The sequence below is a fragment of the Coenobita brevimanus genome, chromosome 91, assembly GCF_032717465.1.
Source record: "Coenobita brevimanus isolate Jiangsu-jjx chromosome 91, ASM3271746v2, whole genome shotgun sequence".
NCBI lineage: Eukaryota > Metazoa > Arthropoda > Malacostraca > Decapoda > Coenobitidae > Coenobita > Coenobita brevimanus.
In genome coordinates this window covers 15,261,490-15,281,730 of record NC_137044.1, presented here as the reverse complement: position 1 = coordinate 15,281,730, position 20,241 = coordinate 15,261,490, and the positions used below count along the sequence as shown (strand labels likewise).

The window sequence follows — 20,241 nt, the reverse complement described above, 5'->3', positions numbered from 1 at the left end:
ATGGTGACTGTCACAACAAGGATCTAGATGCTACCTTCACGTTCCCAGTGCTCAAGACATTCTCTCTCTCTCTCTCTCTCTCTCTCTCTCTCTCTCTCTCTCTCTCTCATACACAAAACCATCATACATATAGCCGTCACACACACACACACACATACCTGCAGAAACACACATCACTAGGACAAACACATAAAGCACAAGCACAGAGAGTTAATCTCACTCACACGTACACAGAGAGAATTATGCGCGAGGCGGCAGTCTCTCTCTCTCTCTCTCTCTCTCTCTCTCTCTCTCTCTCTCTCTCTCTCTCTCTCTCTCTCTCTCTCATAAGCCGTCTTACACACACACACACACACACACACACACACAGGCGGTGGGTGAAAGGTGCTGCCGGGTGGGTGAGAAAGAGAAGCTTCAGGAACAGGCGGGGTGGGTATGACGTGTTTGTGTGCATGCCTGTGTGTGTGTGTGTGTGTGTGTGTGTGTGTGTGTGTGTGTGTGTGTGTGTGTGTGTGTGTGTGTGTGTGTGTGTGTGTGTGTGTGTGTGTGTGTGTGTGTGTGACTTATTTGTATGGGTGTTTCCACATAAGCTCACTTAAGCTCAGTAATCAGTCACATTCAAGGGAGTGTCAGATCAGTGGGCCGACTTGGCTAGTAACCAAGGAGACTCATTCCCGCATCATAACAACTAAGGCTCACCCAATTTCATGCTACCATATCTTAGTATTGTAATTAGGGGAATGTGCCCAGTTCCCTCAAATGAAAATACACCAGTTGTAGTAATTTTCTAGGGAGGCAGAAGTGGGGCGAACGCACGTGGGAGAATGCTGAATTTTTCCCACATCGGGGCATATTTGAACCCAGCATTGTGGCCACGGACTGCTGCTGACAGGTGTGTGTGTGTGTGTGTGTGTGTGTGTGTGTGTGTGTGTGTGTGTGTGTGTGTGTGTGTGTGTGTGTGTGTGTGTGTGTGTGTGTGTGTGTTTCCTGCGTCCACAGTCCATCCATAGTTTTTTTTCTATGTACGAGGATTTACTTGTTTACATTAATTAGGCCTATATCATATAAGACAATCCGTGAATATTCCTACCACACACACACACACACACACACACACACACACACACACACACACACCGCACAAAATCGTAACGAAATAGTCACAAACACTATCTAATTCACTCAAATATACAATCCAATGTTGCATGTTCAAACAAACTCATCTCCCATCCTCCGCACCCACACACTCAACCACACTCAAACCTAAACATAACCAAGTACCATACACTCAAACATAGACAAACAGTTCGCACTCAAACCCAAAAAATCTACTCAAATTCACTCAAAACCCAACCCATACATTTAATCATACTCAAACAATGCGCACTCAGACCATAAAAAAACAACGCAGACAACTCAAAACCACACGCAATCAATCCCACCCACATAATCCGCACTCAACCCCCCCCCCAATACAATAAAAAAATCCCAATCAAAGCACTCAATCCCAGCCAAATAATCCGCACTCAAAGCCATCCAAGCAGACTCAAAAACCACATCTACGCACTCAGTCACTGTCGGCACTCAGACCCATCCACGCAAACTCGAAAACTCCATCCACACGCACTCAGATCGCACGCAAACAGTCCGGACTCAGACCCCGCAAAACAGCAGCCGAAATGGGCAAAAGGGGGGATATGAAGTTATTAAATCAGGGGAGGTTATCAGCGCAGATTATCAGGTAAGTGGGGAATTTAGTGTCTCTTAGCTGTGCCATCGTTGCGTAAAAACCCACTAAAGTTTAAGACCATTAGCATAATCTGCATAATTCGGGGACTAAGAGAGAGAGAGAGAGAGAGAGAGAGAGAGAGAGAGAGAGAGAGAGAGAGTGTGGAGGGAAGGAGAGATAGAACGAGGAAGGTGGATAGATATGGTTGGGGATGTGAAGGAAGGGGAAAAGAGGGAGAGAGGGGAGAGAAGGAGTTATGGAGGGAGGAGAGGAGTGAGAGATTTATTGAAGTGGGATCAAGGAGGGAGAGAGGGAGGAAAGAGGAAGGAGTAAAGGGAGAGTGGAGAGGAGATGGTAGGGAGGGAGAGAGAGAGGGCGACTGAGAGAGTTAGGGAAGAGGGATCAGGGAGGGAGGGACAGAAGGAGGGAGAGTGAGTGAGTTTTCTAAGCAAAAATTCTTAAGGCTGATAAGCAACAGACAAATGCCTCTTTGATATAAAATATAAAGAATATCAAAATCAAGAATCGCCTATTTCAAGATCTCTGAACGAATTGATAAAAAAACTAAAAAAAAAAATCAGCTGGAAATAATACACACACACACACACACACACACACACACACACACACACACACACACACACACACACACAGCATGTGTATGTGTGTGTGTGTGTGTGTGTGTGTGTGTGTGTGTGTGTGTGTGACGTGGCATGTGTGTAATCCTATCCAACCACAGGAAGCTACAACACCACACCTGCCTCCCACACCCCTTCAACACTTGCATATTCAGTCATCATCATCATCATCATCATCATCATCATTATTATCACCATCACCTTCATTGCTGTCATCACCATCATCACCATCACCACCACCACTATCCCATCACCATCACCACCACCACCCTCCTCCTCCTCCTCATCATCATCATCATCATCGTCCTACCCCAGCTTCCTATAATTCTCTACCTTATATAAAAAGGGTCCTCTATATACTATGCTGGCTTTTTACGTCGCGACAAATTTCCTAGCTTCTTGGGGCGTAGGGCAGACTCCTTCGGCTTTAATGATCTGAACTACTCTAGCCTAGCCTCAGACCCTACTCAACCGAAGATGGGTACCGTAGAATGGGTGTACTGTTTTTGATTTTCACGCCTTTTCTCCAATCTCTTCATCCTCTCTCTCTCTCTCTCTCTCTCTCTCTCTCTCTCTCTCTCTCACACACACACACACACACACACACACACACGAGAACGTAATTAACAACTAACGAGAATACGTAATTCAAATAGGTTGAATCTCTCTCTCTCTCTCTCTCTCTCTCTCTCTCTCTCTCTCTCTCTCTCTCTCCCACAATTTTTCGTTAATTATACTCAGTCTTTAATAACTCCAAAAACACCGAATAATCAAAAGTGATAAAACTACTCATATATGCAGTAAATATTAGTCAAGGAAAAATTACACTATCAAACGTAATGTAGCCAGAAAAACGTTAACCATGATGAGGTTAACTGAGCGTGATATGAGCTGGAGGAAGGGCAGCCTGATGGCGATGGACCTTCTATTCTGACCACCATATGCTCGACGATAACCTCAGAAAAATCCGATATACGAAGCACAACACAGCACCAGTAACAGCATCGCGTCCGCAGGGCAGTTGTTCCCTAGGGCGATGGGCGTAATGAAAACGGAGGCCCACCTTTTCCCCGATTACCTGTATCATTCATTATTATCTCCCCCCAATTTTCTCCCGTCTTTTATTTTCACTCACAATCTGTTCTGACCGCCTTTTGTCCGGTAAAATGATCACAACACACCGGTAACACAACCTCGCGTCCGCGGGGCAACTGCTCCCTAGGAGAGGGTAAGCGTAATGAAAACGCAAGATTCAAAATCTTACCCTCACACACACGCAAAAAAAAAAAAAAAGAAAAAGAAAAAACTTCCATTCTCACTTTAATCGATCGTTATCACTGATTATTATCACTCACCCACATTCTCCAACCTTTCATCCTCACTCACCTTCTATTTTGACTGCCATTCTCGACGATTACCCCAGAAAACTGCGGTATAAGAAGCGCAACGCAGCACCAGAAACACAGCGTCGCGTCCGCGGGCAATTGCTTCTCGGAGGGGTAGGCGCAATGAAAACGGAGGCCCACCTTTCTTCCGGTATCCCAAATCACTCAGTATTGTCATCTACCAATAATCTCAGGCTTGTCACATTTACTCACCTTATATTGACCACCATTTTTCCAGCGATGACCTCAGAAACCGCGGTAAACGAAGCATAACACAATAAATTCAAAACAAAACGGCGTGTCCGCAGAGCAATTGCTTCATAGGGGGGGAGGAGTAATGAGATCTCAGGTGTTGCTAAGCCCCGCCCACTTTTACCTCTATAGGCTGAGTCATCTCCGTTTTCTTTGTCTCGCGGGATCATTCAAACTGGGCCAAATTTTTAAACAATACTGAGGGGAACTGAATTGTAAATAGCCAGTAAACAGCCGGAAACACTGACCGAGATGATTAAATGTGGAGAAAGGTGTTAACGTGGGGGAGAAGGAAGAATTAAGCGGTGACAGGTAAAGAAGTTGACACCTGCTTGAGGCGTGAATTCCTTCCTTCCTTCCTTCCTTTTCCTTCCATTCTTCCTGAGAGAGAGAGAGAGAGAGAGAGAGAGAGAGAGAGAGAGAGAGAGAGAGAGAGAGAGAGAAAAATTTGAAGAAGAAAAAGTATTAAAGATAATACATATAATTTTTCACCAAGTTTTCAGTATAGCGCGTAGAGAGAGAGAGAGAGAGAGAGAAATTTGAAGAAGAAAAAGTATTGAAGATAATACATATAATTTTTCACCAAGTTTTCAGTATAGCGCGTAGAGAGAGAGAGAGAGAGAGAGAGAGAGAGAGAGAGAGTTCTTTCCAAACATTAAAAACAAGCTATACATAACAGCCACGAAAATGAGACACGCACACACGCACACAGAAATATTCGAACACACACACACACACACACACACACACACACACACGCACACACACACAATTTTTACATGTATATATATTTTCTCGAACACATGCCACACACTAACACATACATAATTTCCAACCCACACAGATAAACAGACAAGACTAACACACACACACACACACACACACACACACACACACACACACACACACACACACACACACACACACACACACACACACACCACTTTCAACTCTTCAACTTTGCCTCCCCGTGAAAAGTGACACTGTCGCCCACACGACAACTTCACAACTACCAAGGTTTTTAAAAGGGGCTTTAATAAATGGCTTTGTAGGGTGTGTGTGTGTGTGTGTGTGTGTGTGTGTGTGTGTGTGTGTGTGTGTGTGTGTGTGTGTGTGTGTGTGTGTCACACGTATGAGTGGACAGTGACTAGTATTTATAAAAGGTCCAAATTCATACATACAGCTCTTCATAACAAATATCATTATCACAGACGTCTTTATATTTCCTATCCTTTAATATTTACTCTAATTCCACTGTTAAAGTCTGGTAGGTGGAGAAATGAAGACATGCGTATATACTAACATTCTTAAACATAAATTAATCTAAGAAGAGTTTATAAATACAGCTTTGGGTGCGAACATATGGTCGCACTGGAAAGGATGATATTCCCAACACCTGCTTTAACTGAGCTGAATGACAAATATTTTTCTTGTCTAATCTTGTTTTCCTATTTTTTTTCTTAGGAGACACCTTGGACTTAAACCCTTTTTTATGGATCACATCTGGGTGGAGCACCTTAACCCAAGCACAAAAAAAAAAAAGGGAAAAACTACTACTAATAAAAATGTGTAACTATACGATCTCATTTCCTTAGCGAGATAACAGAATCATTTAATCTTACTTTTTCATATTTTATTTCTTCAGGCAACGACACCTCGCTCTCAGTCCAGAATAATTCCTTCATTCCACTATCAAAATAACCAAGTGTGTGTGTGTGTGTGTGTGTGTGTGTGTGTGTGTGTGTGTGTGTGTGTGTGTGTGTGTGTGTGTGTGTGTGTGTGTGTACGAGTACGTGTGCGTGTATGAAGGAAAATATAGAATAGTGGATGGGGGGAGTGTTGGTGGCGACATTTATGATAATTATCGTCTCCTTCCACCCAGCACCCTCCCCCACCCTACCCCGCCACTATCGTACATCTCACGCATTATTAACGTACGCTTCTTTCTTCCCTTGGGGGCCTTTGAGATGGCGTTCTGACCTTTTGGATTTGTTTTCATGGCTCTTTTCTTTTTGCGATATTCTCTGATCTAGCTTAATTTTTCTTTTCCCTCATAATTTTCCCTCTCCTTGATAATTTCGCATTCGTACGTATGACACAATTTTTTCTCAATTCCTCCTTCACTGGGAGATTTTAAGATGGCGCTGTGGGCTTCTGGATTTGTCTTCATGGCCTTTTCTTTTGCCTATATCACCTTATTAGCTTTCAATGTCTCTTTTTCTTTCTTGATAATTTACCCTTTCTAAACGCCACATGTATTATTAACATACAATTTTCTTCTAATGTGTGATTTTTTAGTTGACGTTCTCGTCTTTCGGATTTAATTTCATCGTTTCTTTTTCATGTGATATTCTTCCATCCAATCATGTTCACTTTACACCTCTGAAGCTTTTTCCGTATTATTCTTCGATCTTATTTTTTTCTTTTTTCATTTTTTGACAATAAACACTTTGTACACATGACATTTCCTCACAGACGTTTTTTCTTCCTTTAGGTGACTATGATATGACATCCATGATTTGCGGATTTGCTTTCATGGCATTTTTTTCGCCTCTAGCCTTCCTGTCTTGCTCGGTCACTAAAAACCATCTAAATCTTAATTAGTTTTACCTATATTTGTTTGTGCAATACATTATAAAATACTTTCTCTCTGCAAAACTCTCTTAGAATAATTATCTTTTTCATGATAATTTAGCCTCCAAAAATCACCCATATTCAAAAATTATCACCTTATTATAATACCTCCTTCTACCCTCACATCATCTACACCACCTATTTCTATCATGCCCTTTAATCTAGCATAATTATCCTATTTTATATATAATTACTCCTCTAATCACCCAACCTTCTGTAATCACCCATACATAATAATAATTATCAACCACCTTTTTTTCCCCATACATATTTCTTTTGTTTCATTTATTTATTTATTTTCGCCATAAAACTAATGTATATAATTCACGCTAAGGCCTTGATAATACATTAATTTAGCTTCTATAATCATTCATAAAATACTCGTCTTTTTTATTTTTATTTTCAGTCTAACAACGTCTTACTCAAAACACACACACACACACACACACACACACACACACACACACAATATATATATATATATATATATATATATATATATATATATATATATATATATATATATATATATATATATTGCTGCCTCAAGAATATTCTGTTTAGCTCAGGAATAAATGCTGGAAATAAACGGGTATAATAAGCCTTCTTTATATCCTGACGAGTGTCCTCCCGAGTTCAATGAAATATTCTCTGATCCTAACATTAAGAAAAAAAAAAAGACAGACTGCCATGTAGACAAATAGACTGACAGATTGATAGATAGATAGGTAGGTAAATGGATAAACAGAAAGACAGATTGATAGATTAAAAACAAGAAAGAAAGAAAAAGAAAAAGTGTGTAATTACTACAATACAGGGCTTAACACATTCCCTCTCTCTCTCTCTCTCTCTCTCTCTCTCTCTCTCTTTTCCTCCCCTACCCTCTATCATTCTCCTTTGCTGAATCGCCTGCCATGGTTTCTCCCTCCATTACACCCTCTAATCACAATAATCAATTCTCTCCTCCTTAATTAGTTCTCTATAATGAACCGTATTATTATTATCGTCCTGAGAGAGAGAGAGAGAGAGAGAGAGAGAGAGAGAGAATTTTCTTTGACCTTTATAAATTATAAAGCCAATAATGTTGTGCGTGTGTGTGTGTGTGTGTGTGTGTGTGTGTGTGTGTGTGTGTGTGTGTGTGTGTGTGTGTGTGTGTGTGTGTGTGTGTGTGTGAGAGAGAGAGAGAAGAAAGCTAACTGAGGAATGGGGAGGACTGGGACTTACATAAAAAGAAGTAGCCTCAGTGATCCTCGTGTGGACGGTAGGCACAAATTGAAATCTTAATAATTACCATCAATCCTTTTCTTCTTAGCAAATTTACCTCCAACAATATTCTCAATATAACAAATTTCTTCTATAACATATTCCCTTTGATTAAATTTATTCCAAAAGCTTCTCTATAACTGTCAAATTCTCAGTTTTTTAATGTCTAGAAATACAGAAAAAAACATATATAATCACTGTCTTTTATAATAAACTTTAGCTTAATTTTCATCCAAGGTTTCTCTATTTCATTTTATTTCTGGTAATTTAACCTACACAAATACTCAATGCCTTTTTTTTCAATATATTTTCCTTATGTATTTTTCTCCCTAGTTTTTTCCCAATTACAATCTTCAATATTTTTACCTCTCACTGATTCATAATTTAGTTTCTGTCACACATATATTAATAATCATTTTCTCATCACAAATCTCTTACCTTTGCTTCCATGACTTATTCTCTTCGTTACTCTCTCTAATGTGTGTAATTATCTGTCTCTAGTTGATAATCAGTTCTCTTTAATGACCCGTTTCATACTAATTGCCTCCTTTCACTTAATTACCCCTCCTCCCAATACATATCTCTTGATTCCTACCCTCCTTGTCTGATGAATTTGCTTGAGAGAGAGAGAGAGAGAGAGAGAGAGAGAGAGAGAGAGAGAGAGAGAGAGAGAGAGAGAGAGATGAAATTTCTGACAGAGATTAAATTTCTTCTAAATATATATATCGTATTTCATTATAATTTGCTTTTCAAGAAGACAGAAATTGAAACTCTTGAATGATTCTCTCTCTCTCTCTCTCTCTCTCTCTCTCTCTCTCTCTCTCTCTCTCTGTACACTAGATTTAAAAAACGCCAGCGAGTGACTTAATTGGCGGGGTCTTCCTTTGGGAAATCAGGTGAGTCTCAACATTTGCCATAATTAGGACGGGCAGGTACAGAAGAGGGACGCCTTCATGTAGTAGCACTGACATTACCAGGATGCGTCACTGCCTGGTTATACAAGTTTCTCTCTCTCTCTCTCTCTCTCTCTCTCTCTCTCTCTCTCTCTCACCTGAGGCCTAGTTCTCACCCTGACGATGGCCTCTCTAATGGCTGTCTCAATGGCTCTGGGAGGGGTAGCAGGAGGAGGAGAGGGAAGGAAGAGGAGGAGGAAGAGTAAGAAGGAGAGAGAGAGAGAGAGAGAGAGAGAGAGAGAGAGAGAGAGAGAGAGAGAGAGAGAGCAATTATAAAAACAAGAACAGACATACAGAGAAATAGTTAAGCATATAGACAGGTATAAATATGCAAGCAGATAATTCCATAAGCAAATTTTGAGATGGACAGATAAACAGGCAGCATTAAAAGTACATACATACATACATACATACATGCATTCATACATACACACATACCTATACACATACATACACACACATAGAAAGACAGAAATGAAAAAAAAAAAAAGATTAACAAGCAATGGAACAAAAATAAATCAATTCTTTTTCCCGAAAACTTCTCTTTTCTTAATTTCCTTTAATTCTGTTTTAACCTATTCTTAAATTCACCTTCTTACTGTCTAGGGTTCCTCTCTGCTAAAAAAATCCTTTAAATTTAGCGACGAATAAAGTTAGAAGTGATCACACCGGGTTTTCCTTTTTTTCTCTTTTTTTTTTTTTCATTTTAAATTATTATGTCTGCTTCAAAGGCTTCCCATCTCTCTAGTAGAGCCGCCTCAAGTTAGATATAATACTCAAGTTAGAAATTAGCAATGAAGAATAAAGCTTTCAACGTACAGTAAGCTATTATTTTTCTCTATCGTTATAATCGCTATTTCAGTATTAGCTATTTTTCTCTGAACTTCCTTTTTCTCATTATATTTATTTTCAACTTTCTCTCTCTCTCTCTCTCTCTCTCTCTCTCTCTCACACACACACACACACACACACACACTGCAGTATATCAAATAAATACAATATACGTAGCTCACGAAGGTTAGGCTGCTGTTTCTTTATCCAACAAAGAATTGTGGCATAATTTATGGAGATCGATGCTCTCTCTCTGTCTCTGTCTCTCTCTCTCTCTCTCTCTCTCTCTCTCTCTTTCTTTCTCTCTCCTGTCGTTTGCGCTACTCTCCAATTTGCATATCAAAATGGACGGTCCCCAGGAGGATGAGAAGACCAGGCTTGCTCCACTACATTTTTATCTCCTAACAATCAGCCTCCTCCAGCACCTGAGAGAGAGAGAAAAGAGAGAGAGAGAGAGAGAGAGAGTCTACTTACCTACGAATTTTTAACTGTTTTACGAAATAATAGGAACTTGACAACCAAAGTCTCCAACACTCACTCATGATTTGATAAGGAAAAAGGACGTAGAAAAAGGTCATAGCTTTTCCAACATCTACTACTACTACTACTACTACTAATAATAATAATAATAATACCACTACTAATAATACCACTATTTCTACTACTGCCATACATTACAGTTCCACATATAATTTCCTCATTCAAAAAAAAATCATCCTAAAAAATAAAACACTGAAATATCTAAGCTCTCTCCAGATCACGAAGTTGTCGGTGAAAAATGTATCCTAAGAATGCAGTACCATTTTTCATTATCGACAGACACAGAGAAACCCTTAGTACAGAGTAAATTAATACAAAAGAATATGAAAGAATTTACTGAAAAAAAAAAATACAGTGGTGAGGAAAAAGAAAAAGTTAAGGGAGAACAGATTATGTAGGAAGGAGAGAGATGAGGGAGAAAAAAAAATCTTATGAAAAAAAATGACAGGAAAGCAGCAGAAAAGGGTAAGAGAAAGTAAAGAAACAGGATATGAAAAAAAATAGTTAAAGAATGCGGATGGAATGTTAGCGAGTAAAAAAGACTACAAAAAGGAATACAAAAACCAGAGAGAGAGAGAGAGAGGTGGAGGGTGGGAGGCTCAGGGGACACAGAAGCTCAGAATCAATGTCATAACTCCCAGGTTTGGAGGAGGAGGAGGAGGAGGAGAAGGAGAAGGAGGAGGACGAGGACGAGGACGAGGACGAGGAAGAGGAAGAGGAGAAGGAGGAGGAGGACTGAGAGATATTATTAGACAATAGTGGACATTGGCGAGGTGTGTCTCCAGCCCAGTGATATTATAAGATGATTAACACGCTCATTGCCAATTCACACCAGTATATTACAGTACCCCCCCCATCTCTCTCTCTCTCTCTCTCTCTCTCTCTCTCTCTCTCTCTCTCGCTCTCTCTTTCTCTCTCACGCAGCACATAAGCACCACTGCAGTAAGCCTTAATGTACACACTGGGCACTCCACCTCTGATGTAGGAATAGCCTGATCCCTCCACTGCTGAGAGAGAGAGAGAGAGAGAGAGAGAGAGAGAGAGAGAGAGAGAGAAAGAGAATGTGTATATGCAAGAATGTGCGTGTCTGTGTGACATACGATGCGCATGTGCGAGGAGGAGGCGGAGGAGGTGTGTGTGTGTGTGTGTGTGTGTGTGTGTGTGTGTGTGTGTGTGTGTGTGTGTGTGTGTGTGTGTGTGTGTGTGTGTGTGTGTGTGTGTGTGTGTGTGTGTGTGTGTGTGTGTGTGTGTGTGTTAAATCTCTCAGATGAATGTTGTTATTCTGTCACCTTAATCACATCCACGCATCTTAGTCCACATATCCTCTCTATCTCTCTCTCTCTCTCTCTCTCTCTCTCTCTCTCTCCCTCACCTGCCAATCTCACTTTCCCTGTTTTTTGAGCGTCAGACCTATCCCAAATTGCTCAATTCAGGACACCAAAAATAAAATATAAATATAAAAAAATCCTTAAATTCAACAACAAAATAATGGACAAACGTACTTTCCTACCCCATCCCTTTCCTCACTCTAACTTTCCATAACACCCACGCCCTGCACCTCCACCCCCTCCACATCACCCACCCCCTGCACCTCCACCCCCTCCACATCACCCACCCCCTGCACCTCCACCCCCTCCACATCAAGCTCACTCTGCCCCTGAACCCCCTCGACATCACACTTATGCTGCCCCTCCACCCCTTCCACAACACCCTAGCACTGCACAGCCACCTCCATCAAATCACCCTCACACTGCACCTCCACTTCACCCCGACACTGCCCATCCAATTCCACGCCTTCCACGTCAACCCCTCCCTCTCATGGCAAGCTCCACCACCCTGTGCTCCACCTGCATCCCCAACTATTCCTCTGTGCTAATCCTGTACCGTGCCAGTGTACCGGTTGTCCTGTGCTGCGTGTTCTGTACCGGGCTCGTCGTCGCGATGGTCTCCGGGCCCCTCGCCATCTTCGTCCTCCTCGTCACGTGCTGCGTCATCGTCACCCTCCTCTGCAAGGATTTGACCCCCAGGAAGGTCAGTGACGAAGGGACGCAGTGTGACGAGGGGCGACAGGCTGGCGACAGGTGAGGGGCTGACCTGACTCAGTTGTGTTTTTAATTCTCTCTATACTTCCCGTATTTATTTTAGTAGTACTGCCTCCTAACACCTTTTCCTTTGCTATTTATTCTGCATGCTTTACCTCAGCATCCTCTTACATGTTACTGATGCAAACTGTGTCCATACTAAAGCCATATGCATAACATACAACGAAATATCCAAACGAAATATAAATAAATCGTTTAGTAAGACGTGTTGAGACGACTCTTATTTCTCTCTCTCTCCCTCTCTCTCTCATCCACCATGGCCACTACTTACAGGTATTCTAAAACTCATATTTTCCCCCCTCTCTCATCCTACAGTTGCTCAGAATTTTGTCTTTCCTGCACTCTTTCATTCTCTACGTACGCATTCCCCCTTTCTTTCATTCCGGAGTGTCGCTGTTTCTATTCTTGTCTCTTGGTACCCATTTTTTGCTCATCTTTTTTGGATTCTATTGGTCTTCCTCTTGCTTCTGTTCTCATCTCTTCTGTAACCTTTTTTTGGGGTTATCGCTTTGATTTCTATTTATCTCTCTCTCTCTCATATCTACGACTGTTTATCTATTTACCCATCTATCATCATTACCTGTCTATGCCACCTATCTGTCTATCGATCTACCCATCTGTGTCTTGTCTGAGGCTAGTAATAATTTCCCCTTCTTTGTCAACTATATTGTCTTCTATCTATCGTTCTCTCGCTCTCATATTATCTGCGTGGGGGGAACGGAAGAGGAGTAGGGTATGGGTCGAGAGGGTGTGAGGGAGGAAAAAGAAAGAAGGGCGAGAGGGAAGAAAGTGGAGTGGAAGGCAGGATGAGAGGTCACTGATGAGGGAAGGGAAGAGAGGGTAGGGTGTGCGGGAGAGGAGGTGGTGAGACGAATGGACGGGGAAGGGGAGGGGGGAGTTGGGAAAGGGAGAGGCAGGGGGAGGGGGAGGAACTACAGAGAACTGAGTATGAGAAAGGGGTGACAGGAACTTAATGGAGTGCACAACTGAGAGAAAACTGAAGCGGAGAAGTGAGGGAAGCGGGAAGATGGATAGAGGTAAAAGGAGGGCAAGGAGAGAGAGAGAGAGAGAGAGAGAGAGAGAGAGAGAGAGAGAGAGAAGGGGGGGGGAGACAGGTGAAGAAGGGAAGGTACAGAAACGAAAGTGAGGCAAGGAGGATGCGGAAGAGATTGCTGAAGTGAGAGGAACATGATGATAAAAAGTGGGGAGGGGAGACAGAAGCAAGTACCAAGGGGAAGGGGAGACAGAAGGTAAGATGGGTGAAAGGGAAGGAGAAAGAACACGACAAGTGGAGGAGGAGAGAGAGACAGCGAGTGGGGGAGGGGGAGAGGTGAAGAGAAGGAAGGAGAGACAAATGGGGACGGCAGGGAGGGAAATGGAGAAAGCAGGGGAGGAAAGTGGAAGGAGGACGGGAAATGAGTGGAAAGAGAAGGGGAGGGAGAGGTGAAGCAGTAGGGGGTGAAAGGTGAGGAGAGGAGGAGAGGTAAAGGTGGAGTGCGAAAGATGAAGGGGGAGGGGAGAGAAGTGTGGGAGCGGAGGGAGTAGGGAAGGGGAATGAAGGAGTTCCGGGAGAGAAGGGGAATGAGGGCGTGTGGGAGGGGAAAGGGGAGGGAAGCGAAGAGGGGGAGAGTGTGGAGAGAGGAGAGCAGGGGAGTGTGGGAGAGGAGGGGATGGGACTGGGGGTAGGAGTAACCTGGGATGCAAGACCAATTACTGCACGTACGATCGGGAGTCAGACTGTGCAACAAGCTGAAGCAAGGTGTGTGTGTGTGTGTGTGTGTGTGTGTGTGTGTGTGTGTGTGTGTGTGTGTGTGTGTGTGTGTGTGTGTGTGTGTGTGTGTGTGTGTGTGTGTGTGTGTGTGTGTGTGTGTGTGTGTGTGTGTGTGTGTGTGTGTGTGTGTGTGTGTGTGTGTGTGTGTGTGTGTGTGTGTGTGTGTGTGTGTGTGTGTGTGTGTGTGTGTGTGTGTGTGTGTGTGTGTGTGTGTGTGTGTGTGTGTGTGTGTGTGTGTGTGTGTGTGTGTGTGTGTGTGTGTGTGTGTGTGTGTGGTGTGTGTGTGTGTGTCAGCAAATGTTTTCATGCAAAGAGGAGGGCCCAAAGGCTCAAAGCCAAGAAAAATTTGTCCCTTCCTGAGAAAACTAAATAAAAGAGAACCAGAATTTTGGTTTATTCATATCGAGATTCCTGGAACCTGCATCTCAAAAGACCAGAGATCATAGGCGGGGGGAAGAATGTACAGAAAATAAAAAGTTCAGTGTTGACCAGTCATGCTGATAAAAGTTGAGAATCCCGGTTAAGTGCTGATGGAGAGGGACGCCTTCACGTGGTGGCACCGAAATAACAAACTCCCCTAACTATTTCCCTATTCCCCAAAAGGAGGATAATTCACTGGGTTTGCGTTCAGATGAGCCTGGGGTTGCAACTACTACTACTACTACTACTGCTGCTGCTGCTGCTACTACTACTACTACTACTATTACTACTACTACTACTACCACTTCATCTATCACCATTAAAGTCTTATACTAGAAATTTGAGTTATAGTGTGCATAAATTACCTTACTTCACTACATATGCACTCCCATGCAAGTATGTGTATATGAACAATAAGAACGCGAACAAGGAAGGAAACATACATTGCAGTCATATACCTAACGAAATGCAGCGCAGATATTATATAATGTTAGTGTAAATCAAGATGGATATACGGTTCGTGTGTGTGTGTGTGTGTGTGTGTGTGTGTGTGTGTGTGTGTGTGTGTGTGTGTGTGTGTGTGTGTGTGTGTGTGTGTGTGTGTGTGTGAACGCTAATACACAAACAGCCATGAACCACCCATTTACATGTGAGTAAATACAAACCTACTCCTACCTACGATTCCGTGTGCGCCAAATCAAACCCGTGTACACCCCAGAATGTGACCATGTGCGTGTGGCATGGTGTATATATGCAGTCCATGTGCGTGTGCAATTGAGTGAGCGCGTCTCAATATTGCAGGGAGCAGTGGTCATATTTGCTGCAGTATGAATAGGTAACAGCGGGTGCATGTTGGTATGAATCATGGACAAACCAGCCATGAAGCCAACCACTAACACCAGCTACCACCACGACCACCACCACTGCTACCATCAACCACTATCACCACCAGAACTGATACTACGACCACCATCATAAACAATGCCAAGACTATCCTCCTCATCATCATCACCATCGTCACTATCATCATCACCACGACCACCACTACTATCTACTACACATCAGCCACTAACAAGCACCACCATACTACTTCAATAACCACCATTATCAACCTCTGTCAACACCATCATCACTACTGTCACTACCTACACCACCTACGCCGCCTCTACCACCACTACCAACTACCACCACCACCAGTATCACCACTATGACCAAGGTTACCACTGTCTCTATAACAAGACAATTTTATTCAGCTCAGGATATATTTTTCGACCAGCAGGGGTTTGATACAGCCTTTAGTAACTCCCTTAAATACTAGGGTTCTCTCCAAAATCATATAAAATCGTCTGGAAGCAGCAAGAATGGAATAAAGAGCATCACGTCATCGAATTGGAAGGAGCAAAATAGACAAAATCGGTCCTCTGGTATTCACATTTAAAAGTTCGCTCTTCGACTCTTGCAAATAATTTTGTTAGTGTGTGGACGGTACTGTTAAATAGTATAAACGAAGGAAGCCTCTAACGTAACCTGTTTTGCCATAATCTTATTTAGCCCAAGTTAACCAAGCCGAATCTCATTTTGATCCAGCCTACCCTAATATAACAGCATGTGTAGGAAGTATAAGTAATATATTATTAGACACGAACATAAGGAGGCACATCGACTTATACCAGAAGAGATGGGAAGAGGAATACAGGACGTTGAGCTAGTATGACAATTTTTTTTTCCTCTCTTTCTCTCTCTCTCTCTCTCTCTGAAGGAAGAATGAAGGAAAAGGGTAGGCAGGCTGAAAATGAAAACGCGTGTGACAGAAACAACGAAACAGAAATAAAGGCGTCAGGAGTCAGAGAGATGAGGAAAGGAAAAAGAAAAAGAGAGAAGAGGAGAGCTATCTTTTGACACACACACACACACACACACACACACACACACACACACACACACACAAAAGGTTATTCCTGGACCACCTACCTGCACGGGCGAGGCGAGGGACTGGCAAGCGAGCAGTCAGGCTGGGCACAGGGGGAAGGCGGCCACTCTTTTTCCACTAACCTGCAAAGGATGAAAAAGAACGATAAAAAACTGAGGGAAATATATGCATGCACGAGTAGTAGTAGTAGTAGTAGTAGTAGTAGTAATAGTAGGCTAACTGTTGTCTCCCCAAGCTCCTCTGAATGTGAACCTAGCGAACTGTATGATGAATTTACTCCTCCGGTTCACCTTCATCCTTTCGGGGGATAGCGAGGGAGGTGAGTGACATTTGTATAATCAAACAGTAGGAATGACGCTATGATGCCACGAGAGAGAGAGAGAGAGAGAGAGAGAGAGAGAGAGAGAGAGAAACCCGAGATCAAGCAACAGTGAAAAGGAGGAACCCAAACCAAGAAAAGGAAGAGAAAAAAAAGACCAAACACACACTGACCAACTCACCCAAAAAAAACACAAAAACCCACGTGTACCTGGCCATCAAAACCTTCATCCTAGTGTGACCAAATGGCCGGGAAAAAGTATGAGACCATTCATACTTGGCAGGAAATTAAAGTGACTTATTTATCGGCGGGCGGGTGTGTTTAAGAGGTCCTAATCGAGGCCAGAGTTGGATCCGAAAGGTGGTGGAAGGAAGTGAGAAAGTTTGGCTTAATGGGGTGGGGGCAGATGGAGTTATTTTTTAGAGAGAGAGAGAGAGAGAGAGAGAGAGAGAGAATACCCGCTACACACAAAAATTCTAGGGAAAAAGAATATGCTAAAGTAACACAGGCAGCACAAGGGAAAAGGGCAAAAGAGGGAGAAAGGCATGAAGAAAATAGAATTAGGGTTAGAAGGGTAACACAAATGGAAATGAGGAGGAGGAGGAGGAGGAACGAAGTGAACATGAAAAAGAATGAGGGAAAGGAAATTGCTTGCTCAAAAAATGAGAGAGAGAGAGAGAGAGAGAGAGAGAGAGAGAGAGAGAGAGAGAGAGAGAGAGAATAAAAGGAAAAATGTGACATGAGTTAATTCCTCCTGGCAGTTTAAAAATGGCAACACAGAGCATGTATAACAACCATTTTTTTCTCTGCCTATTTTTTTTTCATTCTCCTCTCTTTTCTGCAATGTTCAACACTACACAGGCATTTTACATTTTCTTTTCGTGCCTGTGAGTTGTTTCCACAGCAACACTTAAAAAAAAAAATCTTTTATCTTTTGACACGTTTAAGCAGACAACTATCACGAAACTGACATTTTTCTTTTTTTACAAAGATGTGGGGTATTCATGCTAGGTGGGGAGAGAGAGAGAGAGAGAGAGAGAGAGAGAGAGAGAGAGAGAGAGAGAGAGAGAGGAGACTTTCAGATTATAAACAAATATTTTTTCACGACAGTTTCTCGTTCTGTCGCACATCGAGAGAGAGAGAGAGAGAGAGAGAGAGAGAGAGAGAGAGAGGAGACTTTCAGATTATAAACAAATATTTTTTCACGTCAGTTTCTCGTTCTGGCGCACATCGCGAGAGAGAGAGAGAGAGAGAGAGAGAGAGAGAGAGAGAGAGAGAGAGTCATCCAGTCCATACCAAACACTAAAAACTGAGCACACATAAAATCCACAAAAACACAACACCCACCCACCCACCCACCCACCCACACACACACACACACACACATTCCTATCCACACATATTCCACGTTATAAACAAACTATATTTTTCTCGCGTCAGGTACTCAGTCCGGCGCGTCCCTGGAGAGTGCAAATCCGACTTTTGTCCATCCCAGTTTTCATGTCCGCTAACAGAATTTTTTGCCAATATTCCGGTCCAACATTTTATTGACAGGACTGAAGGTGTTGGCTGGCTGGACGCTATACTATGTGAGAGAGAGAGAGAGAGAGTCAGGTAGGGTGAAAAAAGAGGCCGATATGCATAGGCACAATTCTACTACCGCACGAATGAGAGCCTTTTCCAGTAATATTAGTGACAAAATATATATATATATATATATATATATATATATATATATATATATATATATATATATATATATGGCCTGGCTTCCACTGAAAACCTGTGCTGATTCGACTGAGGGGAAAATATTGTTAGAGGAAAGACAAGCGTGCTATTTAACCCGTTTATGGTTGGGAAAATGCCAAGACTGTAGGCAAGGAAAAGACACATTAAAACAAGGATATAAAATGTTATTTAACCTCATTCTCGTATCCTATTTCATATGACAGCTGACGATTTTATTTAACTGAACGTGTATACTAGGAATCCGAGGCCATGCCACGTTGAGTACACCGCTTCCCGTCCGATCAGCGAAGTTAAGCAACGCCGGGTCTGGTTAGTACTTGGATGGGTGACCGCCTGGGAACACCAGATGCTGTTGGCATCCCTACGTGTCAAGTGGGGTTGGTGGAGGATTGGTGCCCCTCCCTGTAAAACAATTAACTCTAAGCCCTTGACCACCCCGTTTGGGATACATGGCGTCTGGCAATGGATGGATGGATGGACCATTAGTTCAGACCGATGCTAACCCTTCCTTAATGGGGGATAAGAAAAAAAAAATTCCTTGGTTTACGTGAACTATCTCAAGAAATTTAACTTCCTGTGTCTAAAAGGGAATTCTTAGTAGTCAAAACGTTCATTAAATGCACTAAGATTTGGTGGTTTCTATCTATAGCCAGACGCCTTAATCCCGTAAGGGGTGACCACAAACAAATGGCCTCCATGTCGCCCTGTCCCCTGCCATTTCGCTGCCCTACCCCCATTTTACACCCCCTCTCTTTCATATACCTCTCCGCGACATCCCTCCATCTCATCCACGCTCTCCCCCTTGCCTCATCGTTAATTCATACTTGTCCGCCATACTGCTTCTCGGTCAGCTATTACCATTATGCCCCAGCCATTATGGATTAAGGACCAGCATTTCGTTCCTCGACCCCACACACTTCACTTTAATACCCTCTTGTACAGTATGCTAGGGATGAAGAAGGCGTCAATATTAAAACGATATAAATAGCGTGCAAGGCAATGTCAAGGTGTAATATACAGAATAAATCGCTAATGAAGAGATGTTACAAAGCCCCTATCCCATCGAAATTTACAGGTCTATGAGGTGGAGTGCACAAAGAGGCGAGTGTCTTATTTCACACACCTACTGATCTCCAATGACCCTGAGGCGATTGTGGGGGCATCTCATTAAGTGGGTTATGGAAGCTCCCTAACACCTTCTCCTAAACGATTTATTTTGTTTATTACACTTCCGGAGCTCATTAAGTGGGATGCAGGCCGGAGGGAACTTCAGCAAAATAAACTGGATATATGAATCACTTAGTATTAACCCATTCAATGCAATGATTCCTTGACTTCTATTATTTTCTTATGTCTTCCTCCACACGACTGCACTTAGATTGGGCTGAACCTCTGAAAGGGCAAGAAGAGAGCAAGAAGAGAGAACAGGAGGAGGACATGAGGGTAAGAGGTCATAAGGAAATAATCTACAGGAACAAAAGCCCGACGGAGAAAGCAGAAAGGCAATCAGAGTAAGCAGACATCAAACAGAAAGAATATACGGAGATGATAATTATAAGGGTAAGATGCCATGAAAGAATAACTACTGAGAAAAGCCCGACAGAGTGAGTAGAGTGCCCATTAGTGCAAGTATAAAGCCCGTTAGAGTCAGTAGAAAACCCATTAGGGGAAGAAGAGAGAACAGAAGGAGGATATACTGGTAAGAAGCCGTATGAGAATAATGAG

General features: G+C 42.6%; 1 protein-coding gene and 1 pseudogene across 1 annotated transcript in view; both read left to right on the top strand.

Moving 5' to 3' along the window:
* LOC145411973 (uncharacterized) overlaps positions 1 to 20,241 on the top strand; it is a 458,683-nt gene that overhangs the window by 165,575 nt on the left and 272,867 nt on the right. The gene's annotated exons all lie outside the window — the stretch shown is intronic.
* Positions 18,756 to 18,874, top strand: LOC145412016 (5S ribosomal RNA; annotated as a pseudogene).